Consider the following 25100-nt stretch of genomic DNA (forward strand, 5'->3'; position numbering starts at 1 on the left):
TGTATGGATTTGGGGACATTACCTGCCCCATGGGTAAAATAGTATTAGCTATTTCACAGATAAAAGGAATGTGGCCTGCCTCACAGAGGAGGGTAAAGTGGGATCATCGTCAGCAATGAGTCCTGCACACATAGTTCCTTTGGAGGCACTGGAGGGAGGTTGCCTGTAATGTGCTGTCTTCCATCTAGGATATGCTTTGATTTGACAGCTCTGCAGGGCACACCTGCCCCTAACAACTCACCCTGGTGCCTGAAATCCCTGTAGGATTTCACTCTTTTAAGTCAACACATTTTCTCCAGGTAGCCCCTGGAAATGTGCCATTTTGCCTCTTGGGAGCCAGGGTATGACAGCCTGAAGGCCTGGGAACACCTTGGGCTTCTTTCAGGTGAACTTTTCAGCTCTGGAGTCTCTCTTCTTGGATTTAAATGAGGATTGATATCTCTGTGACCTACAGCAGTGGTTCTTAAATTTGCTGCACATGAGAATCACCTGAGGAGCTTTTTTTTTTTTGGTTTTTTGTGACTGGTAAGGGGATCGGAACCCTTGGCTTAGGGTCGCCTGCACCGTGCTCAGCCAGTGAGCGCACCGGCCATCCCTATATAGGATCTGAACCCGCGGCAGGAGCGCCACTACGCTCCCAGCGCCACACTCTCCCGAGTGAGCCACGGGGTCGGCCCCACCTGAGGAGCTTTTAAGAGTCCTAATGCCCAGGCCATACCCATAAACTATCAAATCAGACCCTCTGGAGTGGGACCCAGATATCAGTATTTTTAAGTCCCCTCCCCCAATGGAGGTTCCAAAATGCAAATAAACTTGAGAGCCTGTGACTTATAACATTTAAACAAAGTAATTGTATAGTTCTAAGAACAGGATAGCTTTTTGGGGGGGCTGGAGTAAGGGCAGTGGGTCCACTGGGACAACGTGTGGGATTTGGAAACACTCATGAAACTTGTGTGAATTGTGGCAGTCTCATCTACAAAAGCCTCTCTGCTGCTATTTTAAGGAAGTGAAAGAAAACTGCCGGGTGTCCTGTTGTAACACAACTCTTGTGGGCTCCAGCTTTCCTCTGTTGGCTTTGCCGTTGGTCTGCTGCTAGCCAGGTTCTTGCAGTGACCACACGTCTCATATTTGCTAGGGTGGCTTAAGTTCTGTTCACATGTAAAAGTCTTCTGGGCACACTGGTAATTTCAGACCAACAGAAACTTGGTTTGAAAAAAAGATGTGTCCTGTGGAGTTTGTCAACACACCAGCCTGTAGAGAATTGGAGGCCAGGGCTGTGGTGACTCCTGCCAGAGCTGGGGACTATGCCAGAGCCCTGGTGTCACTGCCATCAGAGGCCCACTGGGATTTTAAGCAGCTGAACTGAGGCCCACATAGGGCACAACCAAAGGGGATTGAGGCCACACATTGGGTGTAGATATTGGATCAAGTCTCCAGGGCCCAATTCTCCCTGATTGAGAATCCATTCCTGTGGTCAGACACCGCCGAAGCCTTTCTTGGGCCTATGATACCTGACCTTGGTTCTGGGCACAGGGGAAATGCTTCCTATCCTCAGCTGTTCACAGACTGAGCACCAGAGCTTTTGTGTGGCGCCCACCACTAGAGGGACCTCCACCCCAGGTCTCTGGGTTCCAGAGCGGCGTGACCTAGGGTGACTAGAAGCCTTCCAACTTGGTGGCAGGAGGCTTAGAGATAAGGAATGAGGCTGCCCTCAGGCCAACCTCCATTTCTATGGGATCTCACGCGCGCCAGGTATGTCCGGCCGGCCGCCCCGAAGGGTTGTTGCGCTGGGTGTGCCTCGAGTACGGGTTTTCTGTTTCTCTCTCTCTTCGCAATTATTGACACAAGTTTCCTTCTGCTTCCTAGCTCTCATTCCCTCGGCCTGGGAGCGGTGGGAAGGGCTAGAGAAGCCCAGGAGACTGGGAGGATGAGCGCTGGGAACGGACCGAGGCTTAGAGGGTGCGGGGTAGGAGGTGAAGCGAGCGGGGCGGGGCTCCAGGGAGGGGCGTGGTCTTCCGAGAGAGGCGGGGCTTGGGGCCAGGACCCGGAGCGCAGCCCAGGGGGCGGGGAGAGGGCATGTTGGAAGGGGCGGGGCTGACAGGGCAGGTCCCTGGGGAACAGGAACCGTAGCTGACGGGTCCCAACGGGCCGCACTGGTGCCCGAGGGCGGGGGGTGGCAGAAGGGAGGTCCCAGGGGAAGGTCTTACGGACGGCGGAGCGGGCGCTCCGGGACCAGCCTCCGGCGGGTCTCCGCCCCCGTCACGTGGGCGCCGGCCCTGGCCCCTGCCGGTCGGTCCGCTGGTCGGTCCGGCAGTTGGTCGGGGGACTGGTGACTCGTAGCTCGGTCCTCACCTCTCGTGTTCGAGGGTGGGAGGGACACGGGAGCGGTCCGCACACCTGAGCCGCCCGGAGAGGAGCCGCGCCCCCGCATCCAGGTCAGTGGGCTCCCTCCAGAGCCCGGGCTCGCCGCCCGGTCCGGACTGGAATCCGCGACAGGGGCATTGCCTGGGGAATAGAGCCCCCAGATTCGAGAGCCACACGGGATGTGGGGTTCAGTGCCTCTTTGGGCCCCGGAGCCTGTCCCAGGCGCGAGGACGGGGCCCTCTTCTCCTACCTTGTCCAGGAGACTGGGAGGAGGGTATATAACTCCTGTGGATTTGCTTCGAATCTCCACCCCACCCTGCGTGGTGTCCGCGGACAGTCCGCGCTCCTGCAGGTGCCAGGACGGCCGTGGAGATGTGCAGGGTGGTCGGTTACCTCAGGGTTCTGTGAGGGTGTGTTTCAGCTCTGCTCAGCCCCGGGAGCCCCGGCGTGAACTAGGTGGAAAGGATGCCTTAGGTCTGTCTCCCCAGGCAAATCTCTGTTACAGAGCGTGTGTCCAGATGCAGCGCCGCGGCTGGGATCAGTTCTACACTGTAATTACAAAAATGCAGCATGCTTTTCAGAATCTCAAGCCAATGGTCCCAGTAGTCTACCAGATGGGGAGGGTCCTGTTTGGAAGTGGTCTCCTCCTTCCCTCATGATATCTCCATTTCACACTCGCAGTTTTTCTTCAGATGACAATAAAATTATATATTTAAAGACCAGAACTTCTAAAGTTTGGGTAGGATTGAAACAGGCATTCTAGCCAGTGTTTAATCCTCTTACAAAACAAATCCAATTATATTTTTACTTTTAGAGCACTTAAAGATTTGGTATAGATCTTTCTCCCATTCCATATTTTGGTCTACTTCCTGTCTTTCTCTCCATCTCCTTGCTTGACCCTTCCCTAATTGATTGTAATAGAAATCTGAAGTGTTACCAAATTTTATGGTGTAGTTTGTGAAGTTCGGTGCTCAACTACAGAAAGGTAGTTGGTCATAGACAAAATTTATCTTCAGCACACTTAGTCTTTGATTACTTATAGTGTATGAAAAACAGGAAATGTTATCGGATTTAGAAATGATTTCTCTCTTGAGCTTGAGGGCAGCTCATTTGCATTCTGCTTACATTCATATTTAAATGACTTTGAAGTGGGAGATGAGGGAGATTGGTGAGTTTTTCCACTTATTGCATTCATCTATGATTTTATTTAACATATTTTAATTAGTAGTAGTATTACTTTGAGATTTGGTGATATGTCCATTATTAGCTGAGGGGACAAGCTGAGTATCATGGTCTCTACTGGGCTGGCATGAAATAAATGACATGAAGGAGGTAGGAACAAAATTGTGGGAATTCCTATCTTTTATCTGAGCAGGGAAAATCTGGGATGGACCTTAAAGGATTTCTCTTGGGTTTCTCCAGGCAGAGGTAGATAGAGCATGGCTGGGGCTGTGAGAGCTGTGTAGGCAGGCAAGCATGGACGAGCTGCGAGAAGTGGCTAGTGGTCCAGCTTGGCTCCTGTGGCAAGTGGTAGACAATAAAGGTGGTGGCAAGGGTGAACCATGGTCCCCAGTATGCCATGAAGGCCTGATGAGAAGTCTGGACTTTGTCTGAAGGCATGGGAACCAATAAAGGGTTTTAAGCAGAGGATTGACTGATGGTTCTGTGAGCTTTGCAAACTTGGTGATGTTGGCCCTTGACCCTCCCAACTCCTAGCCTATCAGAGGGAAAATCCGGTAAATATTTGTGGAATGAATGATCAGCCCACACTTTAGATCAGTGGTTCTCAAACTTTATCAAGCAGGAGAATTACCTGGAGATTTTGTTCAAGTGCAGATTCTGATTCAGTAGATCAGGGGTGGGATCGACATTCTGCATTTCTAACAAGTTCTCGGAGAGTGTTGATCACTTTACTATCTGTAGCAAGGATTTAGAGTTCCAAACCTCGCTATGTCTCAGAATTGCCCTGGGAGCTTTGTGAACCATTCTCAAAGCTTTGTTTTTATGAGGGTCCTCCAGGTGATTCTGATGACAGCCAGGTGGGAATTGCTGTAGTAAACTCTGGAAATGCCTTGGGAAGCAATGACCAAGGGAAAGAGATACTGGGGGTGGGGAGTCCAGTTTGAGACTGGAAGACCAATTCAGGGTAGAAGTGATGGAGCCTTATTTTGGGCCTGACAGAGTGGCAAAGACGGGATAGGTAGGAGAGTCCCTGGAGGGAGAGAATCTGTAGGAGAGGGGACTAAGGAGTGTGACGTGTCAGCCTCTAGACAGATTGGACAGATAAGTGAGGACGGAGGAACAATTCTGGGAAAATTCAGCTTTGGACATGATGAATGGTGTACCCTTTAGACGATAATGTTTGTGATAAAATTTGGAAGTTGTTTTTTACTTGACCTTAAGATTTTTTTTTTTTTTTCCCTGAGATACAAATCTTTTCATGACATTCTCCTGCTTAAAATCCTCTGCTGGATCCCCTAATACAAAATATGAGAAGGAAGAGCTAATATAAACACAACTGATGAGATATTTAAGCTTTTATTAAGTTCCACAGATTGTGCACCCTCATTCAAGATGTGACACTCAGTCACCCCTTAGTGTGGGCACAACTAGGCTGGCAGTTTTGTTTTTTACTGAATCACTATTTTCCTGCTTCCTCCTTCCTCCAGAGAGTTCCACTTCTCTTGGCCTTTCTGTTTCCTAGATCATTCTTTGATTTCAATATTTAATGGCACCTATGTGTGTCTGTTTTCACAGAATCCACACGTAGTCTAGGAAAGGTGGGCTGTATCTCTTACAGACTCTTAAAGCCAGATCTTGTTTGACCTTGGGGATCTTAACAAGGTCCATTCTTATCTCTCACACATCTGGTAAATAATCTTCCAGGAGTTGTTGTCCTAGCGCTGTCTGTTTAGCTTTAGGCCCAGATCTCTTCAAGGATTCTTGAGTTCCAGGGGGCTACCAACTCTGATCTTTGTCTTTAGCAAATTTATGATTTCTGTTGGCCTTAAGGTCATTGGTTTGGTTCTCCTTGATAATTCTTACTTTCATTTCTTCTTTTTGTCTCTGTCACATTCATACCTACACATTTACGCACACTGAGAGCTGAGCTTTCATTGTGTGTCATGCTTTTTTTTTTTTTTTTTTTGACATCTGGCCAGTAAGGGGATCCAAATCCATGACCTTGGTGTTACCAGCACCATGCTCAAATCAAATGAATTAAGCAGCCAGCCCTCATTGTGTACGATGCTTTTAATCACCCTATTCCGTGTTGCGTTGTAATCTTGGCCTCTGTAACACATCTGTAGATGGGAGGCCCAGACACAAATGGAATAGGATTGCCTCTTTGGTTGGATAAAATATAACATCCTGGTATGGCAGTCAAGGCTCTGTGAAGGCTGGCACTAATTCAGCTCTCGAGCTGCATCGCCACTGTTTCCCAAACTGGGGAGCTCAACAATTTCTTTTCTTTTGTGCCTCTCTGCCTTTGCTTACACTGTTTCCTTTTCCGGTAAAGCTCTTTTGTCTCTGCTCTGCAGGATGGATGAACTCTTATTAATCCTTCAGGATGCAGATCAAACTCTTGAAACCTCCTCACCCCCAAGTCATTATTTACTCTTCTCTTCTAATATACACATCACATCAAATACAGAACTCTGCTATGCTACATACTCACTTTATTTGCATGTCTCTATCTACATCACCTTCCAAACTCTGAGCTGCTTTAGGGCTGCATCAGCTCTTGTGTGTGGCCCTGCACTTAGCAGATGTCCAGGAAGAGTTTGTGGTAGGGTATGTGGGCCTTGAGCTGGTTAACCCTGCAATGTTTGCCTCAGAAAAGAGGGGAAGGGGCAGGTTATTTTGTGTGGGAGATGAGGGAAGGAACAGGATCAGAAACCAAGACACTGGGAGGAAGGACAGGCCCAACAAGGAGAGGGCCCACATGGCTGGAGTCATGGGGTTGTCTGCAGACACTGGGAGAGGGTGAGGATGGAGTCCCAGACTAGGTAGAGATCATGGAAGGCCCTAAAAGTTGGGGCTAAAGAATTTAAAATTTACTCTGATGACACTGAAGATTTTTGAGAGTGGAGAAGACATGATGAAAGCTATGTTTTGAAGAGGATTCTGGGCTTGAAATTCTGGATTCAGGTTGGAGGGACAGGGAGAAACTTCTTGCAAGAACAGGCTGTTGGAATAACCCACTGAGGTAGCTTAGGACCTAGATCAAGGCAATGGCAATAGGGATGGAGCGGAGGGAGCAGAAGCAAGTGAGTCTGCCAAGAAATCCAGCCAAATTTGGTGGCCGATTGGATTTGAGGGAGAGAGAAAAGAGTCAAATTGGATACTGACATTTGGTGCTAGTTTGCTGGGAGAAGAATGAGGCAATTGTTAGTAGCATGAGAGCATGGAGGAGTTTCATGGAAAGGGGAAGGGAAATGAGGGTAATTGATTCTTTTTGGAGTTGGAAAGGAGCCTTGGGAGTTTCTTGCTTTCTCTTTGCATTTTTTCCCCATGAAGATGGTGAAGCCCAAAGAAACCCACACAAGGTCACCTAGCTCTTGGTGGCAGAACCCAGGTCTCCTAGCCTTCTGGCCTGGGGCTCTATCCTCTGTGGCACAGTGAGTTTGGCAAGAGGAAGGCTGCCAGAAGGTCCAAATGGAGATTCCATTAGGCAGTGAAAAATGGGAATGAGACCAGGTTTGGGGTGAATTTGTCTGCAGAACAACCAAAGCTGGAGTCTTATAGGCCAAGGATTCAGAGGGGAAATGTCTGTGGTAGTGAATGCCAGTGGGGGCCTGAAGGCTCATGAAGCCTCCTTTTTGTCCTGATGCCTAGTTTTGGGTGGGGCTGATGGGAGGAAGGGAGTGCTTTTATGGTATCAGCACTCTTATACTTGTTATGCTCAGTGTGGGTACCTGTGTATTAATTGTTTTTTTTTTTTTTTTTTTCTTTCTGGGAATGCAACCAGTAATCAAATTATCAATTCCATGGAAAGTTGTATTACAAGACCTGAATACCTTTTTTTTCCCCCAGACAAACTTTAGGGACACATCCAGCCAGTTCATGAAGAGTTTCCTGTATGGCACTGCAGTGGGGCTAGAGCTGGGGCTGGAGCAGGAAGGTTAGCTGGGGAAGGCAAAGAGCCATGAGAACCTCCCCAAGCAGGGGCCTGTGTAGGGCCAGGCTCAGGGATCCAGATGGTTGGGCGAGGGCCACATCTGTCAGAAGAAAAGAGAGGATCTTACCTAGAACCTGCACTGCTGTGAAAAGACTCAGTGGTCTTGAGGCTGGAGTTCCCCTCTCTTGTGCCCTCCTCCCTTCCACACCTCTCTGACCAGCGGGCTTCTCCACCTCCAGTCTCCCAGGAGGGAGTATTGTTTTGGCCAGGCACCCTGGCACAGAGGTCACTTTGATTTGCTAAAGCAGAGCTGGGTTAATGCATGTGAAACATTTAGATTATTGCCTGGCATATGGTAGTTGTCAAATAAAAACAAAGATGTAAGGAATGCTGGGATTCAACTTTGAGGGAAAATGTGTCAAGTCTCCATGGCTCTTTTGAGCTGTGTAGCTTAATCATGCCAGTTTCTACCTCATTTTGTTCTGAAGTTGTTTATTTATTTATTTATTTTCCTATTGACACCAATTGTGTGTACAAGCCTGCTCACCCATGGTAAATTAGGGATAGCCATAGATTGCAGACTTGAGAACTGGGTTGTCCATGTCTCAGAAACAACTTATGCAGAGGTAGGTGGGTGGGGGACCCACTAACAAATTTCCTGGAAGAGATTTGTTAACCCAGGTGAGGCTATGAAGTATAGATCCTACATGGCCTCTCTTCTGGCCTACAGCTGCTGTGGCATTCCAAAGTGGCTCTGCTTTGGGTATATCAGCTTCCTCCTGGGAATGAGGATAGGCATAGGCAAGGTGATCCAAATCACAGGGTTCCTCTGCCTGTTTAGGTATAGCCAATGCTTGTTAATTGCTGGGAGGGTGTTTAGTGGGGGGATAGTCAGAATCCTGCCCTAACTCTCCAGGGTAAATGTATAATTCCACAGTGACTTGTGTGCATGGAGGAATGTACCAGTCACGTGCAGCTGGGCCGCTCAGGCTGGGCAGCGACCACTGTGACCTGGAGGTCCACTCCGGTGACTACATTTGGTATCCCAAGACATCTTCTTAGTAAACTTCTCCGACATGCTCCTGGCAGAAAAGTCCAGAGACTCCTTGGTTTACAACTGTGTGTCCGTGAGAGTGTGTGTGTGTTTGTGTGTGTGTGTGTGTGTGTGTGTGTGTGTGTGTGTGTGTGTGAGAGAGAGAGAGAGACAGAGAGAGAGAGACAGAGAGAGAGAGTTGTGTAGGAGTGAAAAGGTCTGCTGAAGGGACTAAGGGAACAGAGAAGGGCAGAGCCACAGCTCAAGCTAGGAAGATCAAAAATGTGTTACCTCTGTTCCTTGCCTGTGTATATGGCAACTCCTCCCTCTTCAGGGGCAACTGTTTCCTTCCTCCAACACAAGAGCTTGTTTCCCCTGAATCAAAGAGGATTTTGCAGGAATAGCTAGCTCAGTGCAGGGCTGCTTCATGGAGGCCACAGGGTCATAGACTGGCTCCCCACAGAAAACTTCCTCCAGAGGGAAGGGTAGAATGGAACTTCCAGCTGTGGTGGGTTTGACAAAAAGTTTGTCACATGAGGTGGGGATAGTGTTATTCCCTTTCTATGGGAGGGAAACAGGTGCCAGAGAAGTAAAGAGGCTTCTGAAAGGTCCAGAGTATTAGATTTAATTTATTGTCTAAACTAGATGCTTTTGAGAGTGAAAGGAGGTGGATAAATGCTAAGCTGGAAGGGACCCAGAGATGATAGGACTGTCCCAGGCACATTGGGACATGTCATATCAAGATCAGTGTTCAGAATTCTAAATTCTATGAACAGCAGGGCTAGGTAAGGGAAGTGGGGGTTGGGGAGCATAGACTGGCTTAGGGGGAGGGGAGATGTTAGAATTTGATTTTGGGGTGGGAATGGCTGGCATATTCTCCTAATTCAACATTTTACCAAAGCAAAGGAATAGTTCTTGACTGGATATCATGGAAAAGTTGTATTACATAAGCTCTTCCCGTGACCAGCCAAGACATCTGGTTCTTCGATGCAGTGCTGCTCACCTCGTAACAACAACAACCCCATGTGTCTGTCCAGGTTTTGACTGCTCTGACTCACTGGGGCTGCACAAAGCCCAGGCTGGGATTATTGTCCTGCTTCTGGACATGTGGAAACAGACTCCTCCTGCTCAACCCACCCCCCTAATTCCATCATGAGGACTTGGTCTCCCTAACTCCTGAGATCCTTGGTAGTCTAGTGTGTGAGCTTTGAATCAGACAATCCTCCATTTCAATCCTGGCTCTACACAGATTTACTGTTGCTGCTTTGAGCAAGTCTCCTTACCTCTCTGAGCTTTGAGTTCCTCATCTGTTTGATGGGAACAATAATAGGCCTGCTCCGTTTGGTTGTTGTGCAGATTACATGAGATGATGAAATGTTGACTGCAGTGCTAGGCACATCATCGTTAGTCAATAAATGGCATGATTATCATTATCATTCTCTTCTCAGGAAGCCTGAGAGGAATACTTTGTCAAGAGGAGTGATTTACATCACCCAGAGGACTTATCCTGGAATCTCAGGGGCAGGTAGTGTTGTCTGGGCTTCCAGGCTTGTCCCAGAAAGAGCAGCCATGGTAGAGGTGAACAGAAAGTCCAGGAGCAAAAGTGCATGGTGGAGTAGGGGATCAGCCTGGTTTCAGGTGGCTGGTCACCAGGGAACCGGACAAGGGTGGCAAACAGAGAGAGTTCAGAGCCCAAACCAGCTTGATGGGATGTGGCAGGGGCAAGTGCAAAGTCCTGCCCCTAGGCTCTAAAAATCAGTTGGTGTGAGTGTCCTACCCATCCATGCAGAAAAGGAAAAGCCCATGTAAATTGGCTTAAGCTGGCTGCATTAATAAAAGTCCTGGGTTTAGACCTTGGTAGGGGATCTTTTCCCTGTATTGGCCAAGAATGGCCACCCCTGGAGGTGGCCCTGGCTTCCACACTTTGGAGGCAGATGGAGGAGGGACCCTAAATACTGCAAAGCTGGGGTCCCTGTCCTGCAAGTTTGAAAGGACCTGAGGACAGACGGGAAGACACAGGGATGTAACTGCCATTTTCAAGTGGATGAGGGGGCCAGCATGTTCAGTGTTACTCAGAGGGCAGAGTTGAGGGACCAAGAGTTGATGGTAGAGGGAATTAAGGAGGAAGGAATTTAGTTTGACACTATGTAAGAAATTCGAAATAACTCAAGCTTGTTTCTAGGGCTGAGCAACTGTCTTAGAGCATATACGGAATCTGTGTGAAAGGGTATTTTCCAAGCAGGATTGAGAGAAGTTTATGAAATAACAGGGGAGGAAGGAATGCTGAAAAGTTATAGATCATACTCATAGGTCTCACTAAAAGTACTGTAGGATTTTGGTAAACAGCCTACCAGGGTAGGTGGGTTTTTTTTTTTGTTGTTGTTGGGAAGAGGAGGATATGCGGGGATCCCTAGTCAATCAAATACCATGAGTAAAGGGCACAGAAGACTGAGAGAGCAAAATGGGATCAAGAAATAATGAGGAAACCAGCTTAACTAGACTCTTCCCATTGTTAAAAGTGGAATAAAGAAGTTGAGCTTTGAGGGGAAAAAGGACTTGATGCCAAACTAAGAAGCTGGGCTTTATCCTGTTGGTAGTGGGGATAATTGGTAGCTTCTGCACAGAGATGACTTGCAGCAGATGTAGGCTGGAGAAAGGCAGCTTCAAGCTGTACAAAAGCTTCTTGCCCAAGTCACTCAGTGACAGGAGTCTGGAGAGGGGAAAGGCTCTGAGGAAATGCCTTTGTGAGCTGAAACTCTGAGGTCATCATCCCAAAGACGTGACTGTACTGTGTGTATATTCTCTGCTGATGCCTGCCTTGGCCTAACCACCTGACTGGGGCCTGAAGGCTCTTACCAACTCATGGGCCACCCCTTGAAAATTTGGAGAACACAGCATCCTGGGACCTGGAGAACAGGGCATGTAATCTAAGGCACTGGGCCCACTGCATACAGCAGGGTATGGCGGGTGTAGAAGGGAGCGACCCAGGAGGGCATTGGTCACAACACTGGGAAGTCTGACTGCAGCCTGGGCCACAGAGAGAGGTTCCAGCACTGAGGGGAGGCGTGGGAGGGCTGTGGGTAGCAGGGCCTCATTCAAGTAGTCTGAGGTTTTGGGTGGGGTGTGGTGATGAGAAGATGGAGAGCGCTGTGGTTAAGCAACGTGGATGCCTGAGAGGCATGGTATCCTGGTCTGGGTGGCAGGGAGGGAGCCAGGCGTGATGGTGGGAAGGGAAGCCATGGAAGCCCCAGCTCAGAACTGGCCCCTGGATCTGGGGAAACTCCTGGAGCATAATTCTTAAGTACTCCAGAGTCAGTAGGCTCATGACCTCATTTGTTATTTCAGTAACTAAATAATTTTTGAATTCTCTGTGCTGAGAACTATGACGGTGGGAACATGAGATGAATAAGACATGTCCCCTGCTTGAATGGAACTTAAGGGATGTCCCCCTGTAAAGCTACACAACTACGCCAGTTGTCAAGTAAGGCAAATCATAACTAAAGCCAAAGTGTTTCATTATTTTAGTTATACTACGTTTCCATTTATATCAGAGCTAGGGCTCAGACCCTTCAAACCCACTGTACAGACTGGGTCCCCAGACCCCTCACACACAGGTCCATGCTAGGTAATTAGGAAAGATCCTGGTAGCTATTGGCAGACGACACGAGCTCAGTCCTGAGCAATGGCAGCAGCAGCTTAGAGGTCTAGCAGCTTACAGGTCTGGGGGTGGCAGTGGCCTCCTGGAGGGTCCCAGAGACACTGGCAGCGACAGCCTCCAGCAGCAGTAGTGGCCTCCCCGTAAGCATCCCAGGGGTGGGGTGGGGGGGCCCTGTGGATCAGAGCCACTTATCCTTTATACTTAAGTCATAGCCCAGGACACCTGGGTGCACATGCACACTTACATTAGACAGTAGCCAAGGAACACCTGGGTGCACATGCATATTTACATCAAATGCTCGGCAAGATTCTGAACATCTGAGGGGCCTGACCGCTTTCCTTCAGTTTCCCACCACCCCCCTTACTCAAAACAGGCAGTAATAACCACTGAGAAAATGCAGCGATATTCAGAGAAAGAAGAGGTAGGGGTACCTGGCTCGATGAGGAGATGGCATTTGAGGTGTGTCTTGAAGAAAAGACAGGGACTGGAGATGCCCTTTCTAGGGGGTGGGGGAACAGCAGTGTAGAGAAAGGCATGGGTAATGTAAGTTAAGGGGCATGTGTGCAAAGCAGCTGGCAGCTTGGTTTGGCTAGAACTGGGGAGTAAATGAGGTTGAATAGGGCACCAGAGGTTGGAAATTAATGTTTATCAAGTACTCACCGTGAATCAGGCATTGAGCAGAGTCTGTGCTCACTCATATCTCACAGCGGCCCTTCAGGGCTTTAACCGAGGAGGAAATGGGCTCCCGAGGATAAGTGACTTTTTCGAGGTTCTCTAGCTGATGGGTGACTGAAGTAAGATTTATGCCCAGTCTGCCTGACCCCAAACTCATGTTCTTTTCACTCTATCTTGCCACAATGTTAGAATCCAGATGATGCCAAGTTCGTTACAGTGAAGGCTGTTTTTTTTTTTTACCAGGATGAGACAGGAAAGATGGTCAGTCGGCACCTGTCAGAGCGTGTCAGCCTGTGAGGGGTGCTTGAATGTGGCCAGATTGACATGAAACACACCCTGACCCCAGTAAATACGTATGTATCCACAAACATGCCTATTTAGGAAGTAAATCTCTAAAATAGTAGGAAGCTGCATAGCTATTCATGGTATCATAGAAACTGTTAATCCCTGACTGCTATAGGCAATTTCTGAATTCCTGGCTGAAGTCCTCCATTTTTTTCTCCCACTCAAGAAAGTCTATGAGAATGGGGCAAGATAATCCTCATCTTCTTTGATTTAAAAGATCTTCTCAGCCTTAACTACTTTATCATTAGTAACTAGTTACTTAGAACCAACTTCACCTGTTTGGGACCCCAAGGTGTCAGCCCTGAAGACATTTAGCAAGAGTGGTGCTCCTGAGTGGGCTGGAAGGGTGGGGTAAGGGATGAGAGTCCGAGAAAACTGGGAAGTAACCCAGGTGGGGCTGTGGGGGTGGAGAGGAGGGGCTGATATGGTTCAGTAAGCACTTGTTGAGAGCCTGCCTGAGCAGGGTGCGGAGTGGGTGCTGGGGTACCTGCGTGAAAGGAGAGCATTGTTTCCATAGATGGCATCTTCAGGCTCTGGGCAGGTGTATGTTGGTCGGGACTGCCTGCTCATGTGGGGTTCGTTCTTATCCTGTATCCTGTCCAGCCAGCCAGTCCTTATTGCCAAGCAGGCCTGCCCAGGGCCCAGGCCTCTATCCAGCGTGGCCTTCCCCCTGGAGCTCAGAACCCAGATCTGGCCCTGGCAGCCATGCCTCGTTTCTGTCCTCAGGGTGAGCCCAGGGTCTTCCCAGCTTCCTGGTGGGAATCTTTCCCTCAGCCCAGAGAAAGAGGTTAGGAAGACCACCTGGGGAGGCCCCAATACCCACTGAGAAAATACAGTGAATATTCAGAGAAAGGAGTTAGGGTAGCATCTGGGCTGCAGTGACTCAGGATCTCATGTTAACAAGAAAATTCATGTGGGAGGAAGCTCTACCTCCATGTCCTACCTACTAATAAGGAGCACTTTGAAAACTGTTAAGGGCATCTCCAGGGTCACAGATCCAGTCCTCAAATATCATGATTACTTATATTTAAAAGAGAAAAAAAATCAAGTGACAATTGAATGAGGAATGGTGTTCATGAGAAGGATTGTATAAGCTACATGAGAAATGCATCTCCTTGCTTCACTGTTACACATCGTGTATGGAAACCTTTCTTAAGTAACTCCTAGAGTGATTGCCTATCTGGCTATGGGTGTTCCCTGAGAGCAATTGTGGGGACTCCCTGGAATTAGTATGGGCTCTCTCGATGACCGTGCATGGGGCCAGCAACGAATGTGATCAAGACTTGGCCCTTCTCCTCCCTGACCCCATAGCGCCCAGCTTCAGCCTCTGTGTTGGGGGACCCCCAAATTCATCTCCCCAGCTATGACTTCTCTGTCAGGTGCCTGTGTGCCAGTGGCCCCTGAGCATTATAAACTTGGTCTGCTCACTATCCCTAAGTAGGGCTGCCTGGTGATACTGGTGGAATGTCTGAGGAAGGCATCAATGGGCTGTAAGAGTATGCATGTGATCTGTAGGACACTTTCTGTTCTGGAAGGCCTGGTGGCCCTGGCCTTGCTGTCTTCTGTCAGGTACTGCTAGAGAGACACAGATAACCCAGAGCATGTGTACTGTGTTTGAGCTACTGCACCCCCAGGGTCTGCCTATTTGGGGTCTGGCTCCAAGAGATTTAGCAACTTCTCAAAGGGAGTCAACATCTTTTTTTTTTTTCCTGATCTCAACATTTAGGGTTTGATGAAGGGTCTCAGGCAAATCCATCTTCTGGAATAGTGCAGTTAGGTACCTGCTGTTCTCCGAGTGGGGAGAGGCATGATGTTGCATATTCACTGAGCTGGGTAATTCGTTGTCCTCTTTCTTAACCCTCTGATCCACCTTAGCCCTGTGGTGAGGCAGATATTGTCTTCATTACATAGTAACCTGAGAGGCTAATATGTGTTACCCAGGGTAAAACACTAACCCAGCTCCTGAGTAGTAGGGCCAGGATTTAAACTCCAGTCTGTCTGTCCAGTCTGTCTGACTGTGCTGTGGTCTGAATGTTCATGTCCCCCCGCCTCCTCCCCCCCCCCACCAAATTCATAGGTTGAAATCTTAATTCCTAAAGTGATGGTATTACTGCATGGGGGCTTTGAGAAGTGATTAGGCCCTGAGGGTAGAGCACTCGTGATTGGGATAAAAGAGGCCTCAGAGAGCTAGCTAGTCCCTGTCACCATGTGAAGACAGCTAGAAGGCACCATCTGTGAACCAGGAAGTGGACCCTCACCAGACACAGAATCTGCTGACACCTTGATGTTTGACTTGTCAGCTTCCAGAACTATGAGAAATAAATTTCTCTTGTTTATAAGCTACCTACCCAGTTTATGGTAATTTGTTATAGCAGCTCCCATGGACTAAGACAGACAGAGCTTGAACTCTTTCTGCTGCATCCTGCTCCTCTCCTTTCTCAGGGAAAGAGGTCTCTGATTAGTAAGGAAGGAGCATAAGAAAGGTCAGGGCTGGGGTATGGGGTGCCACCCCTTCTGTGGCCCTTTTGAGTCACATAGACCTCTATACCTTTCCCTTCTTCCTTTGAGCCCAAGGAACTCTTCTGTGGGGGATTAAAGGACCTGCTTAATGGAAAAGAAGAGGTGAGAAGGACAGGAGAGAGACCCATAGGAGACTTTTAGATATTTCAACTTCCCTGGGGTCCAGCTGACAAATTCCAGGAGCAAGACTGCGTGAGGCCCCAGGGAAGGCGTAGCTACTGCAGTGTAATTCTCCAGCAGGGTTGTCTTTGGTCTGCAGGAACACATGTGCAAATGGGGGATTCCTGGATCACTTTTCTTGGGAAAGTCCCTAAACTACTCTGTGGCCTCAGAGCTCTTAAGAAAGGGAAGTGATTCCAGTGGCAAGTGTCTTGTGACTGACTGGCCAACTGAGGTTAGGGAACCCGCCCTGTTCCTCCCTCCCCACATCATTTGCTAGAGCTGTTGAATTGGGTTGAAGAGGGCTGGGCCTAGGGCTCTTGGCTCTTTAAATGCAGCTAGACAGCTGGTCAGGCTGCAGGGGTCTTAGGGTTTCCTCCTTGTAGCATCCTAAAGTCTGGCCTCACTAAACAGTCTTGGTCCTCAGGCATGATTTGACTCAAAGCTGACTTAGAAAGAATACACATTAAGGAGTATTAGGAACTGCCCTTACCTGGATGCTGTTTAAGGTCTGAGGATGGGAAGGAAGCAAAGTCTTCCTTGGACTGAGAGGGAAGGGAAATACCAGTGGATCAGGAGTGAGTCCGATAGCTCTGGAGAGGAGGCTGCCTTCTGCCCATAGACTTGACAGCTGTGTGTCCAAGATCAGAAGGGAGTGTGTATTAGTTTTCTAGGGCTGCCATAACAACGTACCACAAACTGGGGTGCTTAAACAACAGAAATATATTTCTTCACAATTATGGAGGCCAGAAGTCCAAGATCATGGGTCAGCAGAGTTGTTTTTTCTGAGGCCTCTCTCCTTGGCTTGCAGATGGACGTCTTTCCCCTGTGTCTTCACATGGTCTTCCCTCTGTACCCATCTGTGTCCTAATCTCTTCTTATAAAGACACTAGTCATATTGGATTAGGGCCTATCCTAATCTCATTTTATTGTAGTTACCGCTTTAAATATGCTATTTCCAATTATGGTCACATTCTGAAGTACTGGAGGTTAGGATTTCAACATGTAAATTTTGGGAGAACACAATTCAGCCCATAGTTGAGTGTTTCCAAAATCTTCAGTGTCATGGTGAAGGAAGAGAAGCACTCACTGCTGGTCCTGCTAAGCCTGGGATCAGGAGAAAGAGGTGGGTCCAGCCCAGCCAGTGGTGAAAACTCAATTGGCCTTGTCCAAAGGGTTGGCCCAGAAAAGCTCCAGGCTGAGCTGTTTACTTATAGTCTGGGCTCTCCAGCAGCAGTGGGTTCTGTGTAGTGTCTTCCTCTGGCTCCCATATGGTCCTCTGCCCTGCAGGGAAGACAGAGCTGCTAATACCCTCCAGCCAAGGCCTCCAGGGAAGCCCCCTTTTCTGACAGAGGCAGAAAGGCTATTGTTGACAGAATACACAGGAGTGTTTGAGGAAATTCTTTGGTCTTCTACTGGTTTAATATTTTTTTAATGCAAAAGGAAAATCATTGCATTGAATCAAAATTAAATTGTTGAACAAATGTTGAAATGAGGTTAAACATACATAATATATTTTGATTAATTCAATTAGTATTTACTTAGAACCTGCCAAATTCTGGGGCCTATTTGCTGATAAGAGGTAGTTGGCTGTAGGCTAAAGTTATGCATGAGGCCCTGAATACTCTAGATAATAGAGAAAACTTGCCAATGCAGATCTGTATTTTCTTGTTGCTTAGCATTCTAAAATAATGGGAAAAAGGGAAAAGCCTGGTTTTATCATCTGTTAGGGGAAATTTCATCCTCTCAACTGTTGGTCCTTTGGGAATATATTCGCATCCATCAGTTATGTCTCTTGCTCATGCCAGGCCCAAGCATGGCCAAGTTCCCCTTCTGGTGGAGTTGCCTTCACCTCTGAATATCAGGCTGCAAGAGAGAGGAGCCTCAGGCATGGATAAAGTTAGATGGGAGAAGCTATCAAGGACAATCCCCAGCCTTTATTTCAGAGTGCCTGCCGAGGTCACATGCCCCTTCTCCCTTCCCTCTCCACTCAGATACACAAATATTTAACATTTTGTGTCAACAAACATATCCTGATTGTCCTCCTGTATCAGGTTCTTTGCTGGGCTCTGAAGATAGAGAGGTGAATAGAACCTACTCCTTGCTCTCAAACAGCTCAATCTAGAAGGGGAGACAGACACACTAAGAAAGAATATAAATTGTTATAATGTAAATGATTGTCATCCTTACAAATAATGTAAACGGCTCTGATGATGAAGGTGGTACCAGGTATGACAGGTGCAGAGCGGAGGCATCCAGCACCTTCAGGAAATGGGAGTAGTGGTGTCAGGAAAGGCTTCCTAGGGGTGGTCGTAAGGCCTTAGAATGGGTGGGATTTGAAAGTATAGATGAAGAAAAACACCCCAAGTAGAGGACATTGAGAAGGCAGACAGGAAAGCCTTTCTGTATTTGGGGGTAGGGCGTGGTCCAGTGTGGCTGGAACGGAGAGCATGGTGAGAAGTGCAGCTGGGAAGGTGCACCGTGTTAGAGTACTTTGGCTGAGCTACAGAATGCCGCTTTTTCCCTGAAAGCAGTGGGGAGCCATGGAAGGTCTGGGAGCAGGGAAGTACCTCATGAGCTCTGTGGGACGTGTCCTGCCTACACTGGGAAAGATGGACTGAACGGAAGTTGGCTAGATGCAGGAATCCCAGAGGTGGCAGCTTCTACAATCCAGCTGAGAGATGATGAGGGTCTAAACTATGGGGAGATGAGAGGTGAGGAGGGTTTGGTCAGATATTGCGACCTGGGCAGGGAATCTTTAGACTTCCATTCATGGCCCTGCAGAGAGAGCACCGTGTGAGTCATAAGAAATTTAGGTTCAGGGCTGCCTGTGGCTCACTCAGGAGAGTGTGGTGCTGATGACACCAAGGCCAAGGGTTCGGATCCCTATATAGGGATGGCTGGTTAGCTCACTTGGGAGAGGGTGGTGCTGACACCACCAAGTCAAGGGTTAAGATCCCCTTACTGATCCTCTTTAAAAAAAAAGAAAAGAAAAAAAACTTATATTCCAATCTCACTTCTGCTAGAAGGGAAGGTGGAATCCTGTTCCCCACTCCCTACTTTCAGAAAAGCCCAGATCAGTAGTGTTTTGTTTATACCTTTCATTATATACATAAAAAAAATCACATACATAGAAGAAGGAATAGTGTAGTTAATCCTGGCCATCACTCAGCTTCAACAATACCTGTTACTGGTATTGGTTTTTAGCTTCATTGACATGAAGCTTTTTGGAAATATTTGCATTACATATGAAGCATTTCTCTGACTATGATGAGGTTGAGGCAGTGACATGACTTCATGTCCATTTGTTCCTCCATGGAGGTAATTGTGTGTGTGCCTGCTGTGAGAAGGAGATGAGGGTAGTTTTCTTTGGAGAGTGTGTCCTGGGGCAGAGGAAACTCCACCAGCAAGGTCCTGTCAGTGGGATGAGGTTCTGTATGCCATGGGGGCAGGTGCGGTGTGGACAGGGCAGAGGATGGAGGTAAGGACTGCAGGGAGGATGGTTTGGGGGCTCAGACACACTCATTATCCATTCATTGGAGGGTGTTTGTTGCCCAGGGCCTGATTGACTGACCAAACTGACAAGGCAAGTCTATAAACCAGACACCAATGGACTAATTTACTTTGGCAGGCATTGTCCAGTAGCCTGCCCTCCCAGACTGCCTTCCTGGCATTACCTGGTAAAGTGAATTACAGTGTCATCTGCAGGTTGCTGGGGAGCCATGCTCCCAACAGAGGCCACCATGTGGGTTATAGGCGGTCACCCCAGGCTGTGATGGGGCATACTACCTAGTGATAGTGCTTGTGCCCTCAGAGATGGTGTATGGTCACCAGTGTGCCACATAGGCCAACACTGACCGGTCCATCCATGGGCACTGTTGCTCACTGAGGGTGGCCCAGCTTGGTTTGGGGTATGGCAATTGTTTATACTACTTAAATGTCCTCTGAGTGCAACATTAATTGAAAAATAAGACCAGGAATCAGAGGGAAACCAAGCTATCAGCTTTATGGCTAGTAAAGGTGTTTAGAGAATGTGGTCAATAGGATTCCCAGTGCATCCCTTTGCTGAATTGACATGCCTACTCTCGTGGGGACCTAGATGAATCCAGGCCTCCTCTTGGGGCAGGCTGCTTCCCTCGTCAAGGTGGCTCTAGGGAAAAGAGGGGAGGATGGGGCTGAGCTGCACATGCTCGGTTCCTTCTCTCATTCCCACTGATGAGATACTTAGCTGCACCCCCAGGGGAGGAAATACTGGAAAGAGAGAATGTCAGTGTCCTCTCTTTGGAGGCCAGGTATTGCTCAGGTGTCAGGAGGCCCTCCAGGGCCCAGGTTCTGAATACCTGAACACAGGCTGGGCAGTAGGAATGGGAGAGAAGAGATGGAGAGAAGTGTCACTGCAGAGACAGAGATCCAGATACTGAAGGTCAGGGGGAGCTGGGAAGGGTCTCAGGTGAATGCAGTTTGGGAAGGAACTCAGACAGTGCTTTGTGTAAATGCCAAAAGAGAATATCTCTGGAGTTTCAGCTCTGATGAGATGCCCAGGAAAGCAAGCCAGCCAATGCTGTCTGATCCCTGGTCCAAGTGCTTTGTTCCAGTAACTCATTTAACCCTCACAACCACCCTTTCTGGCAGGTAGTTTTATTGTTCCCATCTTATAGATGAAGGTTGTCAAGGCCTGGAGGTTAAGCATCTTACCCAAGGACACATAGTGAGTGGGTGTCAGCATTGTGGTTCTCATCAAGACAGTCTAGCTGCAGCTTGTGCTTTTAATGCCATCCTAGACTGCCTCTCAAGGAAACAAGAATGGCAGCAGTTCAGTAAGTGAGGGAGCAGTGTCAGTGCACGCTCAGGAGTGGAAGTCTCGTTGCAGCAGGTTGTCCCAATGGGAGGCAAGCAGTTGGGCTGTGAAGCAAAGGAGAAACATGAAATAGTAATTGGGCGGTGTAGGGCCAAAGGAAGTGTTTTAGGATAGCAGAGGCTTTGGTATTTGTGTGGATTGAGAGAAAGGAGCAGGAGAGGAGACAAAGATTCAGCTTAGAGGGCACAATTGAGAGGCTGGATGTCAGCAATGATAGGGGGTTAGGGGTCAAAAGGAGGAGGGGCAGCCCTTCCACAGGATGGAGGGGAGTTTGCAAGTGGAGAGAAAGGGAATCAAGAAAGGGATCCAATTTTCAAAGAGACACGTGGTAGTTTGCTGAGGGGGGAGTCTGACAGAAGGAAACACTGGATTAAAGACCTTGGGGTCGTGAGTGTCTGAAGTTTAGATCCTGGAAGCGAAAGGAAGAAGAGACACCAGGCAGAGGGAGCGTGAGGGTAAATTGTGACCAGAGAGGCAGGATGAGCTAAGGAGCAGGTTCACTGGGAGGTGGCTAGAGAGAGGCAGAGTTTCAGGTGAGGGACCTGCATGCCGACAGCTGACATGTGGCAGGCGGCCAGGGACAGAGAGGCCTCCACATTGTCCAGAATAAGGGGGAGGTGACAGGGAAAACGGAGTCAAAGACAAATGTGGATAGGATGTGGGTGGGAACTGAGGTGGGCCAGTGGGGGCACAAGCTGCCATAGCATGGTTATACTTGGAGAGGGGGAATCCAGAGAGCCCTGTGAGCTCCGCTGAGAGGCATCCTGCCCTCAGGTGCTTGCATCCTTCTGCGCTATTGCTGGGGAGAGGGGGTGGCTTCCAGGTAGCTCACTTCATTGGTTCCCACTGTCTGACGGATACAGGCCAAGTTCTAGTGATGAGGTGGGAAGCCCTCCCCAAGCTGGTCCCAGCTTCTGCTGTCACCCCTTCCCTGTTCTCTGACCAAAGAGCTGCATCTCTGTGAAATGGGACTGATGATTATAATATATCCCTCACAGGACTGCTGCAAAGGTTAAATGAGATAATGAGGACAGTCTTTACAGGGGCTGCTGCTTCTTGTAGGAGACAGGAGACCTGCTGTGAACTTCCAGAGCAAGCAGTTCTTACAGACGGGGAAATTACGTGGGTGGGAGGTAATTTGCCATCATTCTGATGTATTGTGAACAGTCGACCTGACCGCATGGCTAGGGCACGCAGCTAGGTCTTAGAGCGTGTGAGTTGTTGATCGTCTAGTCCTGGTCCTTCACACCTCAGCCTCGAATGGTATGCCACTCTCATTTACACTTACTTCTCAGACCCACAATGAGACCCAGAAGGAAGGGCAAGAACCTTCCTTCCCAAGTTCTCTAAGGGGCTGCAGTGGGCTCCACCCCCGTGAGGACACAGATGTGTCTGTCATACAGGATTAAGGGGCAAACTGATGGGTGCTTGGTGATGCTCTGCTCCCTGGACTCTTTCACTCTTCTCAAAAGCACAGATTCTTGCCTCATTTTCTTACCTCCTCCCCGCCCCCCATCCCTCTCCTTGTTGGAGGACCGGCATTGTTTGTCCTTTGAGATCTGCCCAAACCATTCATTGGGAGGACTTGGGTTAAGTCCTATGACCTTGGTTACCAAGATTACTGGGGCCTTTTTACCACAATTGGCCCTTGAATTGGGAAAAAGGCCAGCTGGGGGAGAGGTGCGGAGGACAGAATGTCAAGTGCAGAAATAGAAGGTGAGAACAGTTAGAGGAAGGTGAACAAGCGTTTGAAACTGTTAAGCAAAGACATTGAAGGAAACTCGACATCAGCTTCTCCATCTTCCTTAATCCCGGAAGGTCAGATGTGCTGTTTGGGTGTGAGCCATCTGATCCTCAGACTTACCCATTTCCTGGCCAGATCCTGTGCTCCTCCTTCTGGGCTGGGCTCGCCTCGCCCATGCTCATGTCTTTGGGGTGGCGTTTCTCCTAAGAAGCTTGCCATTTCAAATAGGAGGGAGGATGTTGCTCCTGTTCTTGAGATGGTGGGACAGCTAGGCTGAGAGGAAGTCTGGCCTCGTGGCTCCTGGAGGTGAGGTCTCAGGGCCTGGTGCTTCTATTTGCGTTCTTTGGAGGAGGGTGTTCAGCTTTGTGACTGAGTGCTCTGCTGTTACTACATGTTGTTGGAAAAGCTATTTGGGATCATGGAGCCTTGTTTAAAGGGCTGCGGTTTGATGAGCAGGGCTTGAGCTTTTTGGGTAAGTGCTTAAGTGGAAGCATCTGGGCTTGGCTGTGCCAAAGGAGGCTGGTGGTGGAGCAAGAACACATGATGGGAGTTGGGCTGGATTTTAAATGGAAGGGCCAAAAAGCAAAAGGAATCCTTCTAGTGGGTTTGGTAGACCTGGGCTCCAGTACGAATGTTCCTAGGGATCTCTTGCAACTTGCCCAACAGGGTGTGGCTGGGAATGCCCAGTGCATACAAGTCACTGACCTGGTACAGCAGGAAAAAGATGCTAAGCAGGAACTATCGCATTTGTCCCCTGCCGCCACCCGACTCTGCCAGCCTGTGCCTAGGTTTAGGGCCCTTTAAATTCTGACAGACCTCAGCTCCCACCAGCTTCTGCTTGACTGACTGATGAACAGCCTGGTCTAGGCTGTTTAGGTAGGAACAAGAAGGCTTGTAATATGAAACATTTTTGATGCTGTAAAGCTTTAAACGAATGTTTGTTATTAGGAGTTACTGATACTACGATTAGACTGGGACGAGTTAAGCATGTTTGTTCACCTTTGGTCGCATTCTTTTATTTTCTCCTGTTCAGCTTTTCTTAGGCTACTTAAGCTTCTATTCATTGACAAAAGAAATCAAAGCTCCACCTCCTCACTTTTATTAGACTCAGATGTTCACTAAAGGCTTTCAGCAACTCTGATAGCAACTTTCTCAGGCTGGTGCCTCTGTCCTGCTGTGACTCCTCCTTGTGATGGCAGGATGTCTCATGGTGCCTGGCTCCTCTGTCCTGATGGCAAGGTAATGCTGTGGCCTTGCCTATCAGTCATGATACGAAGTCAGTGTCTGCAGGCTCTGCAGGCTCTGCCATTACTCTGTGGGGCTCTCAGCCCAGGTGTGCTGCTCCTCCTCACCATGAGGCCTTATCCTATGGGGGCAATGACCTCAGGACAGTATGGACCCTCAGGGCCACAGGTACAGCCTGTGGCCCCTGGCAGGTGGGGATGACTTGGCCTGCTATCCTTGGCAGCCTCTCTAGTGTAGACCTGTGACCTCTTTGTTCATTTCCTCCCTTTTGGAATGGGAATGTCTATCCTATGCCTATTCCACCATTGTAGTTGGAAGCAGATAACTTGCCCTTGGTCAGCCCCCAGCTGCCTCCCTTGGGCAGCTGTTTGGTTCTGTTTATTTCCTCAGCATAGGTGAGCTGAGCTCCGGGCTCTACAGGAAGGGCTACCACTCAGACAAGGGTGTCTTACACATATGGCCAGTGCTAGAGAGGTCTGTGGGAGTCGACAGGAGGACTGAGTCAGGAGCAGTCACTTCCATCTGGGGGATGGGAAAGGATCCTCAGAGAAGATGATGCTGGAATTGGGCCTCAAAAGAGAAGTGGGAGGTTGAGCAGGTGGAATGAGGGTCTTGGGCTAACACATTACATACTGAGGGAGCCGCAAGAGCAAAAGCAGGCCTGTGCCAATAGCTTGGTTGTTGCTCAGAGTGGGAGCCAAGTATGGCTGGGAGAATTATAACTGTTGTGGCTGTGAACTCCCATCTCATTTTGAATCCCTATCATACCACAGTGAATATATTTTTCACCCTAATTTTATGAATAGGGAAAATGAGGCCCAGTGATGTTAAGGAACTTGTCAAGGACACAGCTCGTGAAGTGAAGAACTTGGATCCACATGCAGGTCTGACTACAGAGCCCACACTCTTAACTACCCCATGCGTCCCCAACTTCCTCTCTGCATCCCCAGGCATCCTTTTGTTTCCCGGGTGACAGGAAGCTGGTGAAGTGTTATACAAGCTAGGGAGCCTTGGTTAGATGTGAGAGAGCCATCTTTCTGGCAGCAGTGTTGAAGATGAGGGTGTGTGGGTTTGGGGCCAGAGATTGAAAAACCAGTTAAAAAGCCAGTGCAGTCATTCTATTGAGAAATAATGGCAGGGCCTGTGAAGATGAGGAGCAGATCTGAGAGGGTGTGAGGAAGGAGACTTTACCGGACCTGGTGAACTAGATTTGAGTAAGAGAAGGGAAGACATAGGGATGACTCCCAGTTTTCTGGCTTGGTGATCGTGGTGGCATCACTGAGGTGGAATGGGGAACATTTGCCCCCCAGCCCCACCATAAGGGTATGGAGAGGGAGGTGGGTGTCGGGGTGAGAGGCAGTTAGGGTAGAGGCACCTGCT

General features: G+C 48.7%; 1 protein-coding gene across 9 annotated transcripts in view; it reads left to right on the forward strand.

Moving 5' to 3' along the window:
- The first annotated feature begins 1689 nt into the window (after positions 1-1689).
- The window catches only part of PPFIBP2 (PPFIA binding protein 2), a 144867-nt gene continuing 121456 nt past the window's right edge, over positions 1690-25100 (forward strand). For 3 of the 9 annotated variants that reach the window (XM_063092535.1, XM_063092542.1, XM_063092539.1), the window contains exon 1: positions 2204-2435. The gene's annotated coding sequence lies outside the window, so the exon portion shown is untranslated. Of the gene's footprint in view, positions 1753-2200; positions 2436-13122; positions 13203-25100 lie in introns of those variants that run through there. The other 6 variants (XM_063092538.1, XM_063092545.1, XM_063092537.1 and 3 more) reach the window with 5 other exon arrangements.

This window comes from Cynocephalus volans, chromosome 4, assembly GCF_027409185.1.
Source record: "Cynocephalus volans isolate mCynVol1 chromosome 4, mCynVol1.pri, whole genome shotgun sequence".
NCBI lineage: Eukaryota > Metazoa > Chordata > Mammalia > Dermoptera > Cynocephalidae > Cynocephalus > Cynocephalus volans.